The sequence below is a fragment of the Terrapene carolina genome, unplaced genomic scaffold, assembly GCF_002925995.2.
Source record: "Terrapene carolina triunguis isolate 2854851 unplaced genomic scaffold, T_m_triunguis-2.0 Scaffold951, whole genome shotgun sequence".
NCBI lineage: Eukaryota > Metazoa > Chordata > Testudines > Emydidae > Terrapene > Terrapene triunguis.
In genome coordinates, this window is record NW_020665302.1 from 3098009 (window position 1) to 3114918 (window position 16910).

Sequence of the window (16910 nt, forward strand, 5' to 3'; positions counted from 1 at the left end):
CAGTCCAAGATACACACCTTAGTGCACTTAAAACTGCCTTCACCAAACAAGGACACTCCAACAGAGAAGTAGATTGCATCGTGAACGGGGCACCTGAATACCCTGAGAGAACTTGCTTCAATCCAGAAAAAGACCCCACACTGACTGACACCCCTCGCTGTCACATACCACCCTACACTAAAACCCATAAGGGGCATCACCAAACAATTACAACTTATCCTTGATGGGGACCACATCCTGAACATCTTTGCCAACCCCCCTCCTCTGCCTTCAAACAACCATCCAATCCTGCCAAGCTCATCCTCAGAAGCTCCCCACAGACCAGGACACACCCGCTCAGACCAGCACCAGACCCTGCCAGAACAACAGTTGCAAAATCTGCAGACATCTCTCCACTGTTTCAATGATCAATACCCCCCACAACATACCTTTCAAGATCCATGGGTCCTATACATGCCTATCACAACATGTGGTGTACTTCATCCAGTGCACTAAATGCCCCAGCAACAACTATGTGGGTGAAACCAGACTATCACTACACTTTTCACAGGCACTAGCCACTTTCTCCACATAACCGTGGTCTGCCATGCTTGTGGTGGCTCTCAGATATCAGCCTCCATCAGGCTTTCCTTACCCTCCCCATTAAATGAGATTTCAGTCACTCACTGCTCTCCCAGTGGTAATACAGGATGCATCACATTTACCTTGACCAGCTTCTGCCTGTGCCAGGAGGCGGGAAGAAAGCCATACAATTTATGAGTCACCTTTTTGTTTTTTCTCCTGCGAAATGTTTTCAACATTTAGAAATCATTTGAATATTATGCAAATGGAAGTGACTTGGCTCCTAAATATAATGAAAAATGCCCACTCCAGCAATCTGTGCCATATGGAAATTACCTCTGCTGAGATGTTGCAAAATAAATCACTGTTAAGGGAAGGATGGATTGGCTGAAAGCGAACAGCTGATTTGCAAGAAAGAAAAGACTCTGGGTTAACCCTTTCAGTTTTCTTCTGCTTTCTGGTTACCACCATTAAGAAAATGCTTCCCACACCATAGTTCTAACGCGGGTACTCTAGAGAAGGACAAGAACTGTCACATGCAGCAGCATGGCGTCGCTCCTTTAGCCAGCAGGCATTTAGTGCGTCTAGGTAGCTCAGTGCTAGCAGGATGTCTCACAGCAAAGCTACCAAGGGAGGTCAGGGAAGGTCCCTGGATTACTTCCATTTTAGCAAACTGCAGGCAACATGTGACTTCTACAAATGCTGCTTGTGAAATGCTTAGGAACCTGTTAGGATTCCTAAACAAGCTGATGCCTCTGAGGAGCTGTTGGGAACCAATTCAATCTCCTTTTGAAACAAAGAGTAACGACTTCAGTATAAAGTTACGAGTGTAGATGATTATTATTGGCCATAAACCATACAGTCATCCCGGTCTTTGCAATATTCAGTGAGACGTTCCCTGCCCAAGAGAGTCTGAGACAAGACAAATGAAATGCAGAACGGTTCAGGCGAGGGAGGGTGTGGGGAGATTATTGGGAAGTAGCACAAGGCAGGAAGAATCCCTGGAAGGGGAAATGGAGGGATGGGTTTGAGATGGTGAGAGAGGGGCTGCTTGGCACAGAAGAAGAGAGAGAGCTCTCCATGCTGAGGAGTAGCATGAAGCCAAGGCAGGGAGCCAGGAGTGGGTGAGGGAGGCAGGATTTGGAGTGTGGGGCGTGAGAGGAAGAAGAGGAGGAGCGAAGAGCAGAGCTGGAGGTGGGGCCAAGATGAGGAGAGCAGAAGGAGATTTGAGTGTGAACCAGGGAGCCGGGGAAGGGACTGAAGGCTGGTAGGGGGTGGGGGATTGATGGAACTGGAGCAGCAGTGGAGGAAATGGATTAGGCAGCAGCATTTTGGGTAAAATAGAGAAAGGATTCGACTGGTGAGGAAAAGGTGAGATGAGAGGTGACCAAGGGTTTGAGCAGTGGGGAGAGAAAGGAAAGAAGAAATTCTTGGGGAATTAAAGAGCAAGATGATGAGGTATCCAGATCCACAGACAGATAGATAACACTGCTCTACAGCCAAAATGCTTCTGAAATAAATGTAGTCAAACTTTACTAATTCTGGGTCACTGAGAACGAAAATGATGCTTAAAATTGTTGATTGGCTCTAGTTTTCAAGATATGCTATTGGGTCAGTATATACGACCCTTGACTTGGGAATGGCGGAGGATAAGTGAGTTATAAAGGGAAAGGATCTCAATTTAAACCAGAAATGACTAAAATACATCTTTGACTGGATCTATGAATCAATCTATGACTGGGTTTGGACAGTACTTGCTTTTTAGGCAAAACAATGAATGATGCAATCTGAAGCTGGTATTGCGTCATACATATATGAATTGCATCATGTTATTCCTAGAAGTCATGGATGATGCAATCATAACGAAGCTTACATCACTCTGCTGAACAAATTGCCCTATATCAGCTCTAGAAATCATATAGTGTCGTGCTCTCTTATTTGTCAGTGTTTGATTTTGCAAAGGGACACATTTCTGTTTAGCCAAAGTGAGCAGAGATGCCTCGTACTTGTGTGAACAGTGCAGATAACTTCTGCTATGTTTGTGGTGAAGTGACTTTTGCATCACAAAAGCGCAGTATAACCACTATGGTTAAGAAAGCCTATCACCTTTATTTTGGCTGCAAAATTGGAGATCAGGACAAGAGGTGGGCCCCACACATATGCTGCAACACTTGTGCAACAAATCTTCGCCAGTGGTTGAACAGGAAAAGGAAATCTATGCCTTTTGCAGTGCCAATGATTTGGAGAGAGCCAACAGATCATACCAGCAATTGTTACTTCTGCATGGTGCCTCCAGTTGGGAAGGGTGTGTCAAAGAAGAAAAAGTGGACTGTGCATTATCCAAACATTCCATCAGCTATACGCCCAGTACCCCACGGAGAATGACTGCCGGTTCCTGATGCACCAGAATCATTCTTACTTGAGTCAGACGAGGAAGAGGATGAAACTTCTGGTCCTGAACCATCAATGTCACAGGACCCACATTTTCTCCCATCCTCCTCCTCTGAACCACACCTCATAACACAAGGTGAACTGAATGACCTTGTCAGGCATTTGGAACTACCCAAGAGTAAGGCAGAGCTGTTGGGCTCCAGACTACTGCAGTGGAATCTCCTGGCAGGTGATGTTAGGGTTTCCATGTTCCGTGACCGTCAAAAGGATCTTGTCCCATTCTTCTTCATGGAAGGTGATCTTGTAGCCTGCAACAACATCGATGGTGTGATGGCAGCCCTCAACATCATTCACGATCCAGATGAGTGGAGACTGTTCATTGATTCATCGAAGACGAGTCTTAAAGCTGTTTTACTGCATAATGGCAATGTTTTGCCATCAGTTCCAGTTGGTCATGCAGTCCATATGAAGGAAACCTATGACAACATGAAACAACTTTTGAAGTGCATAAACTATGACCAACATCAGTGGCAGCTTTGTGGCGATTTGAAGGTTGTTGCTCTCTTGCTTGGTCTGCAGACTGGATACACAAAGTACTGCTGTTTTCTCTGCAAATGGGTAGTCGTGCAAGAGATTCCCACTACATCAAGAAAGATTGACCACTCCGACAGTCATTGGAGCCTGGGAGGAAAAGTGTTCAGCATCCACCACTTGTTGAATCAAGGAAGATTTTGTTACCACCCTTACACATCAAGCTGGGTCTGATGAAGAACTTTGTCAAGGCCATTGACAAAACACAAGCAGCTTTCAAGTACCTCCGTGGAAAATTTCCAAGGTTAAGTGAAGCTAAGATAAAGGAGGGTGTCTTTGTTGGTCCTCAGATTCGTGAACTTCTTTGAGATGATGCATTTGACCATGCACTGCGTGGCAAGGAAAAGACGGCATGGAAAGCCTTCCAGTTAGTGGCAATACATTTTCTCGGAAATAACAAGGCAGACAACTACAGGTTGTTGGTGGAAAACCTCCTCAAGGCAAACAAAAGCCTTGGTTGCAACATGTCACTAAAGATACATTTTTTGCACTCTCATCTAGATTTTTTTCCACTGAACTGCGGAGCAGTGAGCGACGAGCACGGCGAGCGATTTCACCAGGACATTGCAACAATGGAGAAACGCTATCAGGGCAAATGGAGCCCATCAATGCTTGCAGACTATTGCTGGACAGTGACAAGAGATGCTCCATTGAATGAATACAAGAGACAAGCCAAGAAGCGCCGAGTAGACACTGAATAGGACTAAACTATGTACATAATAGTTTTTTGCCTTTTGTTTCATAATAAATTTTATTTATATAACCCTTTTGCTGATTTTTAAAGTGTTACATAAACAGGACAGGTGAAATATTATCATGTAAAGCAACCATAAACACATGAAAAGACCTAGGTTTACAATTTATGATTAAAACTCTACTATCTACACAATATACATAGACATAAAATGTAAAAACTTAAATATCTTAGAAACAGTAGCCAATCAGTTGTTTTAATTGTCATATTTGAATTCAGCACATCAAAATACATAATAAATAGCACATTTGATCTCTGAAGCAGACGACTTCTCAAAAATTGTAGACCAGTGTAATGAGGGAGCCACCTCCTGTCAGCACTGGCCATTTCATTTCCCACTTCTGGCCAGCTCATGTCAGGATGTCTAGGAGATTCCCCCTCCAGCCCTGTAGGAGATCCCTCTCCAACTCAGGTATGCAGTCAGTGAGACATGCTTTTGGTCTCTGGATTATGAAAATGTAGGCCTAAATTACTAAGAATTCGGCCTCTTTGCAGAAACAGCAGCCATTTTGTGCTCAGCACTGCTACAGCCACTCATGAAGGGGGGACATACACTGCTCTCTCTCTCTCTCTCTCTCTGTCATAAACATGTTACTTGTTCTTTCTTCTTTTTCCTTCTTTTAAAATTAAAGACCTTTTACACAAAGGACTTTTTGTGTTTTATGCTTTTTGTGTTTAGAAAAATAACATAAACTATCAAACACAGCAGGTGACTGTATAATTTATTGGCCTATCCCAGCACTTCTCCACCTTGGGGCTGTTGTCTGGAGGAGCTAACACTTTCTAAGGTTTCATTTAAAAGAAAAAATATATCTTTAGCTCTGCTACACTTGAAGAAAACATTCCAGATGTAAATACTGGAGGGGCAGTGGTTAGCGTTATTGACTTACATAATGGGGAATGTGTAAGTCAGGAGATTTTCCATAAGCATGTATAAATTAGACTTTGAATATGTTTTTAAATGTGAAATTATCTAATTTATATACATGGGATGGAGTCACTGGCTTTTCCTACAGATGGTAAAACAAACTGTAAACACAATGACAAATGGTTAGGGATCAATCACAGCAAGCAGTCTGTATGTGCTTTGGCTTTGCTGAAACAGCACAAAGGATTCTGGGATGGAGATGCATAGGATTCTGGGACATGGGATCGTAAGAGAAAAGGGTGATTTGGGAGTCATGAGAGAAAAGAATGGGTGATTTGTGGGTGGAGGATGGACAGAGCTCTGGGGTCTAATCTTTAGTCCAATGGGCTCTTTGCTTATCCAGTGTTTGGGCTTGCGTTGCAGTGGGACATTGGATCCATAGAAGGAAAGGAGGGAGGATAAAAGGGAGGTGAAATGTGGATTTATGCAGGGGGAGAGGAGGAGGCAGCAGGGGGAAAAGGCAGATGAGTTGGCAAGAAGAGAAAGGGAAAGAGAGAGAAAAGACGTGTGTGGGGGAAGCAGAGAGTGAGGGAGAGGGTGAGGGCCAGAAGACAAACTTGGATGTGCGCGGAGGAAAGGGAGCAGGGGAGCAAACAGGTCACCCGCCGGGCTCCGTGAGGTGGCCTTGCTGGCTGGGAGAGAGACAGAAGGACTCCTGAGAGGCAGGTGGCAGAGATGGCTCCAGGCCATAGGGTGCGGTGCACCTTGGAGCCCTTGGGGGTCTCCTGGGAGGGAATGCCCTTAGACTGTGAGGGGACGCAGCTCCCCTAAACAAGCTAGGCAGGCCAGGGGCTCCCCCTGCTGTTGGGGCTGTCCCTAGTCTGAGAGGAGACCCTGCTGGCACCTTGGGGAGCAGCTTATCAAGCTGGAGCCAGTCGAGAGCTCCTTGCTGCCAGACGTATTTCACCAGCGATGGGGTTAATCATAGACAGGACAGTTCTCCAAGCCTGGCCCCAGCCAAGACTGAACGAATGAACAAGGGCATCTAAGTGCTCCAGGCCGCAGGTCAGGGGGTGGGGGGGGAAGCGGGCTGGCAGACCAGACGAGAGCCCTGGTGAGGGATCTTCTGGGTGACGCCTGCAACCAGGGACAGAAGGACGCATTGAACTGTAGAGAGAACCCCTTCCTGGCTCACAGGGCTGAGGGCAATGGCGAATTGGGATTCATAACTGATTGCTAATCTTGGAGCAGGAATTTAAGGGAAATCCTGGAGCACGGGCCATGAGCTCAGTGAATGTAAGATGGCAGCCAGGTGTCAGGGGCACCAGATCTCAAAATGCCCAGTTTGGGAAATTAAGGGACCTCATGTTAAGGGACTCCTGGGTTGAGGTCTGATGAAGGTACAGCCCAGAAGCTTTAAGCCAGCACCACCTAGCCTCCATCCATACTTTACTATGCTGTGATCAAGATAAGCAAGACCAGACTAAGCCAGTAGTGGGAGGGGAGACCTCCAAGGAAAGCCCACGAGCAGCAGAAAGTGCTAATGGGGAAGTCAATAGATGGTGCTTTTCCCATTGAGTCAATACTAAACGGACATCCCTGTATGATGCTAGGGGGTGATGTGCTGCTGGAGGAGCAGTCATTTGGATGAGATGTAACCTGAGCAGCTGATCACTTGTGATCTTTCAAGCTTCCATGACCCTTTAGACAAGATCTGGCATGTTAACCCTAGTGTCCTGGCCATATTTCAGTTTGAGCGACAATCTGCTTGTCTTCAATCCCCCTGCACTGGGATTCTGGATTCTTCTCCCCTTCCTGCCATAAACTGGCGTGGAGCAGCTGAACTCTCAGAAACGTGGGTGCACTGCATGCTTCAGGGTAAAGGAATTCCTTTATGTAGCCTGTACAGTGTACTGGTGTCCATGTCTAATGGTCTCTAGAGGAAGAGGGCTTGTATAAATATAAGATGATAATGATAATGATGAAGAGTTAATGAAAGACCTGAAGTATTGTAAGTGAGGAGTAGTAAAGTGAGAAGAAAATAGACAGCAGTAAGAAAAACATGGAGGAATACTAGATAATACTTTTATTGGCACCCAGAGTAAAAAGAAACCACAAAAATAAATCAAGGGACAGAGGAAAACTCAGCGCAGAATAAGGATTGGCCACATTTTAAAAAGGATATAGAAAAATTGGACAGGGTGCAGAAAAGAGTCACATCAATTATTAGAGAACTGGAGAAAATGCCTTCGAGTGAGAGACTTAAAGAGCTCAGTCTTTTTAGCTTATCAAAAAGAAGATTGAGAGGTGACTTGATTGTGCTGTCTAAGGACCTTCACAGGGAGAAAATACCAGGTACTAAAAAGCTCTTTACCCTAGCGGAGACAGGTAGAACAAGAACCAGTGGCTGGAAGCTGAAGCCAGACAGATTCCGGTTAGAAATACAGCACACATTTTTAACAGGGAAGGTGATTACTCACTGAAACAAACTACCAAGGGAAACGGTGGATTCTCATGAAGTCTTCAGACCAAGACTGGCTGCCTCTGTGGAAGAGATGTTTTAGTCAAACACAAGTTGTAGGGTTCATACAGGAGTAACTGGCTGAAATTCTCCGGTCTGTGTTATATAAGAGGTCGGACTACTGGATGAACTAATGGTCTCCAATGGCCTTAAACTCTATGAATCTAAGACAACTGATAAATAAAGGATGAACTCAAATGACAGAAAATAATGTGATGGCTAAATTCACCCTACTGTACAACTTCCTCTCAGAAGGTAGAAAGAAAAGAACGGGGCCATGTCTACACTATGGCACCGTAGCTATGCCTCTGTAACCCCATGGTGTGGATGCAGACTACAGTCACACAATGGATTTTTCCATCACAGTAGGAACTCCACTTCCCTGAGCAATAGTAGCTAGGTTGTCAAGTATCAGGAGGTAGCTGTGTTAGTCTGTATCCACAAACAGTTGTTTTTTTAGTAGCTAGGTTGATGGCAGCATTCTTCCATTGACCTAGCCGCGTCTACACCGGGGCTTAGGTTGGCATAGCTACAGCACTCAGGAGTGTGGATTTTTCGTACCCCGAGTACCATCAGTATGTTGAATTAAGTTTTAAGTGTAGACCAGGCCTAAATGGGGGGAAATTTTGGCACTTGAATAGAGAGGTTTGAGGTAGCTGAGGCCATGTCTACACTATAAACTTTGGTTGACGCGAGTTATGTTGAACTCTGGGGGAAGAGAATAAAAATCCTTGTCAAGAAGAAATTGTTATCCCTATGCTGCTTGGACTTCTGGGAGAGTGCCAGATTTCTGAGCATAAGCAAGAGATCCCCAGCTGTTTAGTCTGGGTTAGTGCTAAAGGACATAGAGTTTGCGTAATATAGCAGCTTCTGTTGTCTTTGAAACCTGAAACTGTGACTGATTTGTTGGTGTACGTTTACCTGATCTAACCTTGTAAATAACTCTTATTTCTTTTCTTAGTTAATAAATCTTTAGTTAGTTTATTACAGGATTGGCTACAAGCATTGTCTTTGGTGTGGAATCTGAGGTACAATTGACCTGGGGTAAGTGACTGGGACTGGGAGTAACCTGAATGTTGTTGTGATTTTTTGGTGTAAGGGACCATCTATCACAGAAGCAAGTTTGCCTGGGTGGCAAGATAGATCGGAGTGTCCAAGGGGACTGTCTGTGACTCCATGCTGAGGCTGTTATCGTGCTTGAGGACCTCACATTTGATACGTGCTTGGCAAAATCTAAGTATAGAACTCACAACTAGTTTTGGGTTTGTGCCCTGGTTTGTAACAGTCTGCTCTGAGGTGGGTTTGTGCCCTGGTTTGTAACAGTCTGCTCTGAGGTTGGCACGCATGTTCATGAGCAACTCTAACCAGCTTGACAATCACATTGTAATGCAGGTTTCCCATGATGAGCAGGGGCTGCAGAACTTGCAGATGCAAAAGGCCACATTCCTGGATCTGTGCGCTGAGCTCGCCCTAGTCCTCCAGGGACACCAGCATGAGAGCTGCAATGACAGTGGAGAAGTGAGTGATGATCACGCTCTCGAAGCTTGTAATGACAGATTGGTACCAGTTAGTGCAAAATCATTTTGAAGTTGGAAAATCCACTGAGAGGGCGATTGTCATGCAAGTGCGTAGGGCCATTAATGGTCTTCTGCTGTAGAGGACTGTGACTCTTGGCAACGTGAAGGACATAGTGGATGGAGTTGCATCTTTGGTGTTCCTGAACTGTGGCAAGGCAATATCCCTATTTTGCCACCAGCCCACCTTCTCACAAAGCACATCAACAGAAAAGGCTCCTTTTCTATGGTTACGTAAGCATTGGTGGATCACCGGGCTTGCTTCACTAATATCAATGTGGGCTGGTCAGGGAAGGTGCTTGACACAGGCATCTTTAAGAACACAGAACTGTTCAGAAAGCTGAAAGCAGGATCATTTTTTCCTGACCGGTCAATTACCACTGGCAATATTGAAATGCTAGGAGCAATCCTTGGGAGACAGCCTACCCCTCCCTCCCCCAGTTCATTTAGCCATACACTGGCCACCTCGACAGTACCAAGGAAAGATTCAACTCCTGGCTCTGCAAGCGCAGAATGACCATTGAATGTGCTTTTGGTAGATTAAAGGGACGCTGGCGGTGTTTATTCACTAGATTGGATCTCCATGAGACAAGTATCCCAGTAGTTATACCTGTCTGTTGTGTCCTGCACAATATCTGTGAAGCAAAGGGGGGAAAGCTGCTGCCAGGGTGGAGGGCAGAGGTGGAGCAGCTGTTTGCTGACTCTGGACAGCCAGAGAGAGGGGCTATTACAAGAGCCCCATGCGGAACTATGCGGGTTGAGGGAAGTTTTCAAAGAGCACCTTGGTCAGCCACAGTCGTGTTCTGTTCTGGGCTGCTCTCTGGTCCTGGAGCTTTGGGTGCTGTTAGGAATTGTGTAGTGCTTGTTGTGCATTTATAAATATGGTTGGGTGTTTACCAGGAGCTCTGGATTATGTGGTGCTTGCTGTACATTTACAAGGACTGGGTGCTTCGAGAACTGCTATGCATTCTGCAATGTGTGTTGTGAACCAATAAAGATAGCTTTATTCTCCAAAAATAGAAATGTGCTGAGTGGCAGAAACAGTGCAGAAAAACAACATGCAAAAAACAAGAGGCAGTGCAATACAAACTTTTAACATAAATTAATGGAGTGGAGCTTTAAAATTGGAAAGGCAGCAAACATGTCAGTGCACAAATGTAGTCAGTTGTGGCTACAAATACCCCACCCGTGGTTCTCAGAGGTCAGTATATGTGAAGCTGCAGTTTCCTAGCTGTCCCCCAGGGGGGAGTGATGGGGGTATGAATTTAGCCCGTGATGCCCTGTGGTATACTGGGGGGCATAGAGAGCTGCGACCATGGTGTTCTCCAAGGATGACAAAGGAAGGGTGAGGAATCTAAGATTGTTGGACTTGTAGATCAACCAGGGTCTGCAGCACTTGGGTTTGATGCCTCAAAAGCCCCATTATGTCCTGGTGCAGATCCCTCTCCTTTTCCTGCTGGGACTCTTGGGCCTTTCTCTTGTCCACTCTGTGCTTCTCCAGACTGTCTGCCATGTTGGCCCTCCAGGCCCTGTGTGAGGGTGGCATGTGCAAAACAGCATCACTGCCTCAGAGAATTGGTCCCACAGAAGCAGACACTATAAACCAGGGGAAAGCCTGCGGGAGGATTCTACCTCTGCCAGGCCCCGCTGTGCTGTGCTGCAAGGGGCCAGGGAGACTTCTTATCCTGCTGACACAGGGTAGATCTTCCATAAGGAACCACACTCTCCCCTTCCGAGCCCTGGGTCTCTATGTGACAGCTGCCACCTTGGCCAACATTATGGATTGAACCAGTGACCTCCACAGTTAAAAGCCTGAATTGCTGCCAGATTGAGCTGAAGCACCAGGCGTTGTAGATAACAGCGGTCAGAGATTAACAATCAGCTGTGGATCAGGCATGGCAGGGACCATGTGACACACTCACCAGTGGGTGCCACACACTGGAGATGGGAGCGGGACACTCCATCGCCTATGGGGCTGTGGAGATTCAGGGCTGCTGCAGAGTGCCCCACAGCCCACTGGCGACTGTACTCTGAGCACCCGGGGGCTGTGCTGAATTGTGACAGGGGCCGTTTTAGCCCCCGGAACAGCCCATAATCCCAAGACCCCAAGGATGGTTTAAAGTCACCTTTGCCCCCACCCCCTGGACTGCACCTACTAAGGAAGCACCAGGAACGGGGGCTGGAGGAAGGTCCATGGCAGGGGGGTGCCTAATGGAGTTCTGGGGCACTACTGGTGCTGGAGGAAGCACGGGGCTTGGGGAGGATGTCCAGGACAGGGAAAGGGGAGTAAATCCATCCCTTGTCACCCTATAGTGTGTCCTTCTCAGGATCCCATACTGTAAGCAGGGAGCTCACTCAGTGGGTGCTGATCAGCTGGCCATGCTGCTGAGACATCTCTGTAGCAAATAGCGAGTCCCGGGCAGAGTGAATTGGGGGGTTTGCTAGGTCTGCTCCCACGGAATTAAAGGGGCAGACTCCCCAGCCCTGTCAGGGAGACATCAGGTCTTTAGGCTTTAAATATTCCCGAGCTGTGGCGTCTAACGGCCACTTGTTGGGATGGGTTGGGATTGGGATGGGTTTTGTTGCCTTCTGATTGTGGGGTCGGTCCCGTTTTTGCCAAGCCCTCCTGTGAGGCTGGTGTGAGGAACATGAAGTGCTCAAGATAAATTGGGATGTTTTAGACTCAAATGGCTGAATATCAGTGCTTCACAACATGATGTCAGCAACAGAGGTTGACATCACAAGTACCAAGGGGCAATTTAAGGCAAGAAACTCAGGAACTAGTCCCTGCCTCTGAAGTGGCTCAGCAGAACAGCGATCCCATGAGTAGCCAAAGGCCGGTGGGAGGAGAGGATCTAGGAGTTTGTTGGAGCAGAAGCAGAACAGGTGGCAGAGGAGAGAATAATATAAATGTCGACTGAGAGGGACCTCAATAAGTTGTTAAGTCCAGTCTCCTGCACAGAGGCAAAACTAAGATGAAGGAATCCAGGAGGTGGAGATTCACAGATTGCAAGGCCAGAAGGGACCATTGTAACCATCTAGTCTGATAGCACAGGCCAGAAACCTGCCCCAGAATATTCTCTGTTTGGACTAGTGCAGATATTTCAGAAAAACATCCAGTCTTGATTTAAAAATTGCCTGCAATGGAGGCTCCACCACGACCCTTAGTAAATTGATCCAGTGGTTAATTGCCCTCACTGTTAAATATTTATGCTTTAATGTCAGTCTGAATTTGTCTAGCTTCAACTTACATGCTAGACTTTTGTCTGCTAGACTGTTGATCCAATTATCAATTTTTTCTTTCCAGTGCAGGTACTTAGAAACTGTGAACAAATCGCTGCTTAAACTTCTCTTTATTAAGTTAAATATATTGAGCTCCTTGCGTTTATCACTATTTCCAGTCTATTGATCATTCTCATGGCTCTTCTTTGAACCCCCTCCAATTTTCTCAACATCCTTCTTGAATGGTGGGCACCAGAACTGGACACAGTATTCCTGTGGTGGTCACACTAGTGCCAAATACAGAGGTAACAGAACCTCCTTACTCCTACTTGAGATGTTCTTGTTTATACATGCAAGGATCACATTAGCCCCTTTGGCCGCAGTGTCCCACTGGGAGCTCATGTTCAACTGATTATCCACCATGACTCTCACGTCTTTTTCAGAGTCACCGCTTCCCAGGATAGAGTACCCCATCCTGTAAGCATGGCCCACATTCTTTGTTCCTAAATGTGTACATTTGCCATATTAAAATGCATATCGTTTTCTTGTACCCTGCTTACCAAGTGATCCAAATTGCCCTGAATTAGTGACCTCTTCATTATTTACCATTCCCCCAAACTTTGTGTCATCTGAAAACCTTAGCAGGGATAATTTTATGTTTTCCTCCGGGTCTCTGATAAAAATGTTCAATAGTGTAGGGCCAAGACCCAGACCCTGCGGGACCCCACTAGAAACACACTGGCTTGATGATTGTTGCCCATTTACAATTCCATTTTGAGACCTGTCTGTACGCCAGTTTTACTCCATTTAATGTGTGCTGTTTGATTTTATATCACTCTAGATTCTTAATCAGAATGTCGTGCAGTTCCAAGTCCAACACCTTACAGAAGTCTAAGTGTATTACATCAAGACTATTACCTTTATCAACCAAATGTGTAATCTCATTTAAAAAAAGGAAGTTAATTTGACAGGATCTATTTTCCATGAACCCATGATGATTGCCATTAATTACAGTACCCTCCTTTCATTCTTCATTAATCGAGCCCTGTATCAGCCGCTCCATTATTTTTCCCAGGATCGATGTCTGGCTGACAGGCCCCTAATTACCTGTATCATCTTGGGTACCCTTTTTAAATATTGGCACAACAGGAGTTTTCGTCCAGTCCTCTGGAACTTCCCCAGTGCCCCAAGGCGTATTGCAAATCGACATGAACAATCCAGCAAGCGCCTTAGGATGGGGGTGCAGGTGATGCTTCTTGTGGGAGCTCTGAGATTTGCTGGACCCAGGACCCCACCCCCGCTGACGATAGCAGGAAGAGCTCAGAAACCTGCACCCAGCACCTACGTGACAGAGAACCAGGTTTGCAGACAGTTGGCACTAAAATGTGATGCTGGACAGGAAGCTGCTGCCTGTATTCCCTGGGCACATGGCAAGATAGAGGTAGCATGGGCTAGAGGGAGGAGTCATGAGCTCTGCTTGCTGCATGACTGCGGGGGACCCCTGTGCCTGTGACCTCTCTGTCCGGTACCTGTGAAATGGAGGCAATGCTAGGTGCTCTCTGCTGTACTGCGGTAGCGTGCAGCTTCAATGGCTCCTGACTGTAGCGTACTTTGAAGTCATAGAATCGTGTAATCTCAGGGTTGGAAGGGACCTCAGGAGGTATCTAGTCTAACCCCCTGCTCAAAGCAGGACCAATCCCCAGACAGATTTTTGCCCCAGATCCCTAAGTGGTCCCCTCAAGGACTGAACTCACAACGCTGGGTTTAGGAGGCCAATGCTCAAACCACTGAGCTATCCCTCCCAATAAAGTGCTGACTCTTGTCAGGCAGGCATTTTGTGTGTTCATTTTGTAATGGAAGCTTCGTGTTTCCCATGTCACTGGAAGCCCCTTGGAATCAGACGGCCCACACTTTTTCTTGGCTTCATTAAGCCCCATTAGAAACTTCCCATTGCTTTGTGTAGTAGCTGAGCTGGGCTGAAATTCACTCTGCCCGACTCAGGAGTTGGACTGAACTCCCTCCCTCCCAAGTCGCATGCTGTGGTTTGCTGCAGTCCCTTTTTACCAGGACAGGCAAGGCACAGGCCTCCCAGGGGAGCAGCCCCAGCCAGATGCTTTTTGTCTCTAACAAGCAGCAGGATGCTAAGTTGACTGCAGGCAGTGAGTCAGAAATTGTAATTCTGTTTCTCTTCGCCCCGTGGGGAATTCTCTTCCTGCCTGCTGAATGCCGGGCGAAAACCAGCCCTCCCCGGCACCATCAGAGCCCAACAAGCAAAGCAAAGCAAAGGGCTTGAGAGATGCAGATAGGATGCCAGCTCTGGAATCTGTTTTCTGCCTCCCCTCCACTCCCCCCGTCTCCTCTAGCAGGCATTACCGCCTTATATGGCACGACACAGAGTTCCTGACATGCTGCGAAGCAGAGAGGTTTATTTTGAGGTTCCCGGCCGAGGTGTGAAACTCTAATTATATTCATTAACGACGCCTACGCTCACCGAGACCTGAATGGATTTTGTAGGCGAGGTTTCCTCCCTCCCTCGTGCCATGTGGACCAGGGTGCAGCGGCAGTGTGGGGGGGCACCCACACTTTTGTTCTGACCCTGTGAGCTCAGGTCCAGGTGCTGGGGGGCCAATTGTCTATTGGCGTCAATGGGGGCTGTGGATGCTCAACTCCGCCTCCCACCCATCAGCTTTCCCCTCCCCACACCATACAAAACCCAGCTCCCTCCCCAGCCCCTCTGAGCATGTCAGTCTCTTCACGGCCTCTGTGTTTGCCAAGCTCCTTGACCCAACCTTTAAGGCTCTTTCCCTCTTTGCCCCTGCTTATTGTGTGTGCTTGTCTCTGCTGCCATTTGCTTCTCTGTCCCATGAGTCCAACCAGCCTCAACCAGACATTTGGCCTGGTTTCCCACATCCATCTTTGCACATGATTCCATACGGCCCTTTGCACATGGATGGAGCACCCTCCTTGAACTGATCCTCAAGGCCACGACAGGTTAGAAAAACACTTGTCAGGAATGGACTAGCTATTACTTAGTCCTGGCTTGTGTGCAGGGGACTGGATGAGATGACCTATTGATGTCCCTTCCAGTTCTACAGTTCTATGAGTCTACTCTCAACTCCTTTGGTTCCCCTTTGCTGTGGCATCTGGCAGAAATCGAGCAACTAACAGCAGCTTGGTCTGAAGCCACCGTCAAAACAGCCAAGCCAACCAACCCCACATCCTGGCCAGTAACTGAAGAAGCCATGAACACGAGTGATCTTTGCAACCATGAAGTCTTAGCACTGCTGCCCTCGGTCTCCATCTCCAGCCAACTGCTGGTGACACTCACTTGTCAAGTCATGTGTGAAATTGTGATCTCCAGACTAAGACTGTGTCTTTTTATGTTTGTACCATGCCTAGCACAATGGGGTCCTAGTTCGAGTTGGGGCAAAACAAACTGGGGCCTATTGCAACACAAATATTAATTATTAACAATAATGCAACTAGAAGGGAAATAGACGTAACTGGAAGTTTATTTCTAGAGCTGGTCAGGATATGGGCTTTTTGTCTCATCCAAATTTTGATTTTTTCATAAAAAACCCCAAAGTTTTGGGTTTTCTCTGAAAAGTTTGCAAAGAAAACTTACAATTTCTGCAGAAATAGACACTTTGCAAAACATTTCATTTACTCAAAAACCCAATTTTTCATTGAAAAAAGTTTTAATGGAAAATTTTCAGCTGCCCCTCATAATAATGCAACCACAAGAGTCATAGCAGTAAGAGGAAGATTATTTCTAGAGTTGTTTGGAAAATCCATATTTTGCGTGGAAAAATTGACACAAATGAAGAAAGATTTGTTTTTGCTGACATTTTCTGCGGAACATTTTGACTTTTCATCAAAAACCCTGAAATGGTTAGCCTACCAGTTCTGTTGAAAACTTGAATTTTTCCACAGGAAGAAGACACTTTTTGTGAACATTTTTGCTTAGCCAAAACCCCAATTTTCCATCAAAATCCAGTTGAGATGGGTTAATTTCATCCAGCCCTATTTATTTAAAATGACTTCTCCATCTTCTACTTTAACGCATCACAAACATTGCAGTTCAATTTGCCTTTGAAATATTTGCTTTCTCCAGAGTACACCAAGTAGCCTCGGTCTGTATCCCATTACTAGCCTTCTGTTTTCTCTCTTGGTTTTTCAAAATGAATGATGAAAGTCTTATATGGTTGAATTGTACCCAGGCAGGTGGTTTGGCAGCCCTTCCATATTCAAAGTATTAGTTACGGAATAAGTATGTATTAGCTGAGCCGGCATGGGAGAGATGTTCCTTCTGTAACTCTGTGGCTGTGAATGACACTGTTCTGTATAGAGACTACCTAATGGTGGGCTATAAATGTTTGATTGCTGCGACTTTATGATGGGCACAATATGCATGCATGAGCAGTTGAG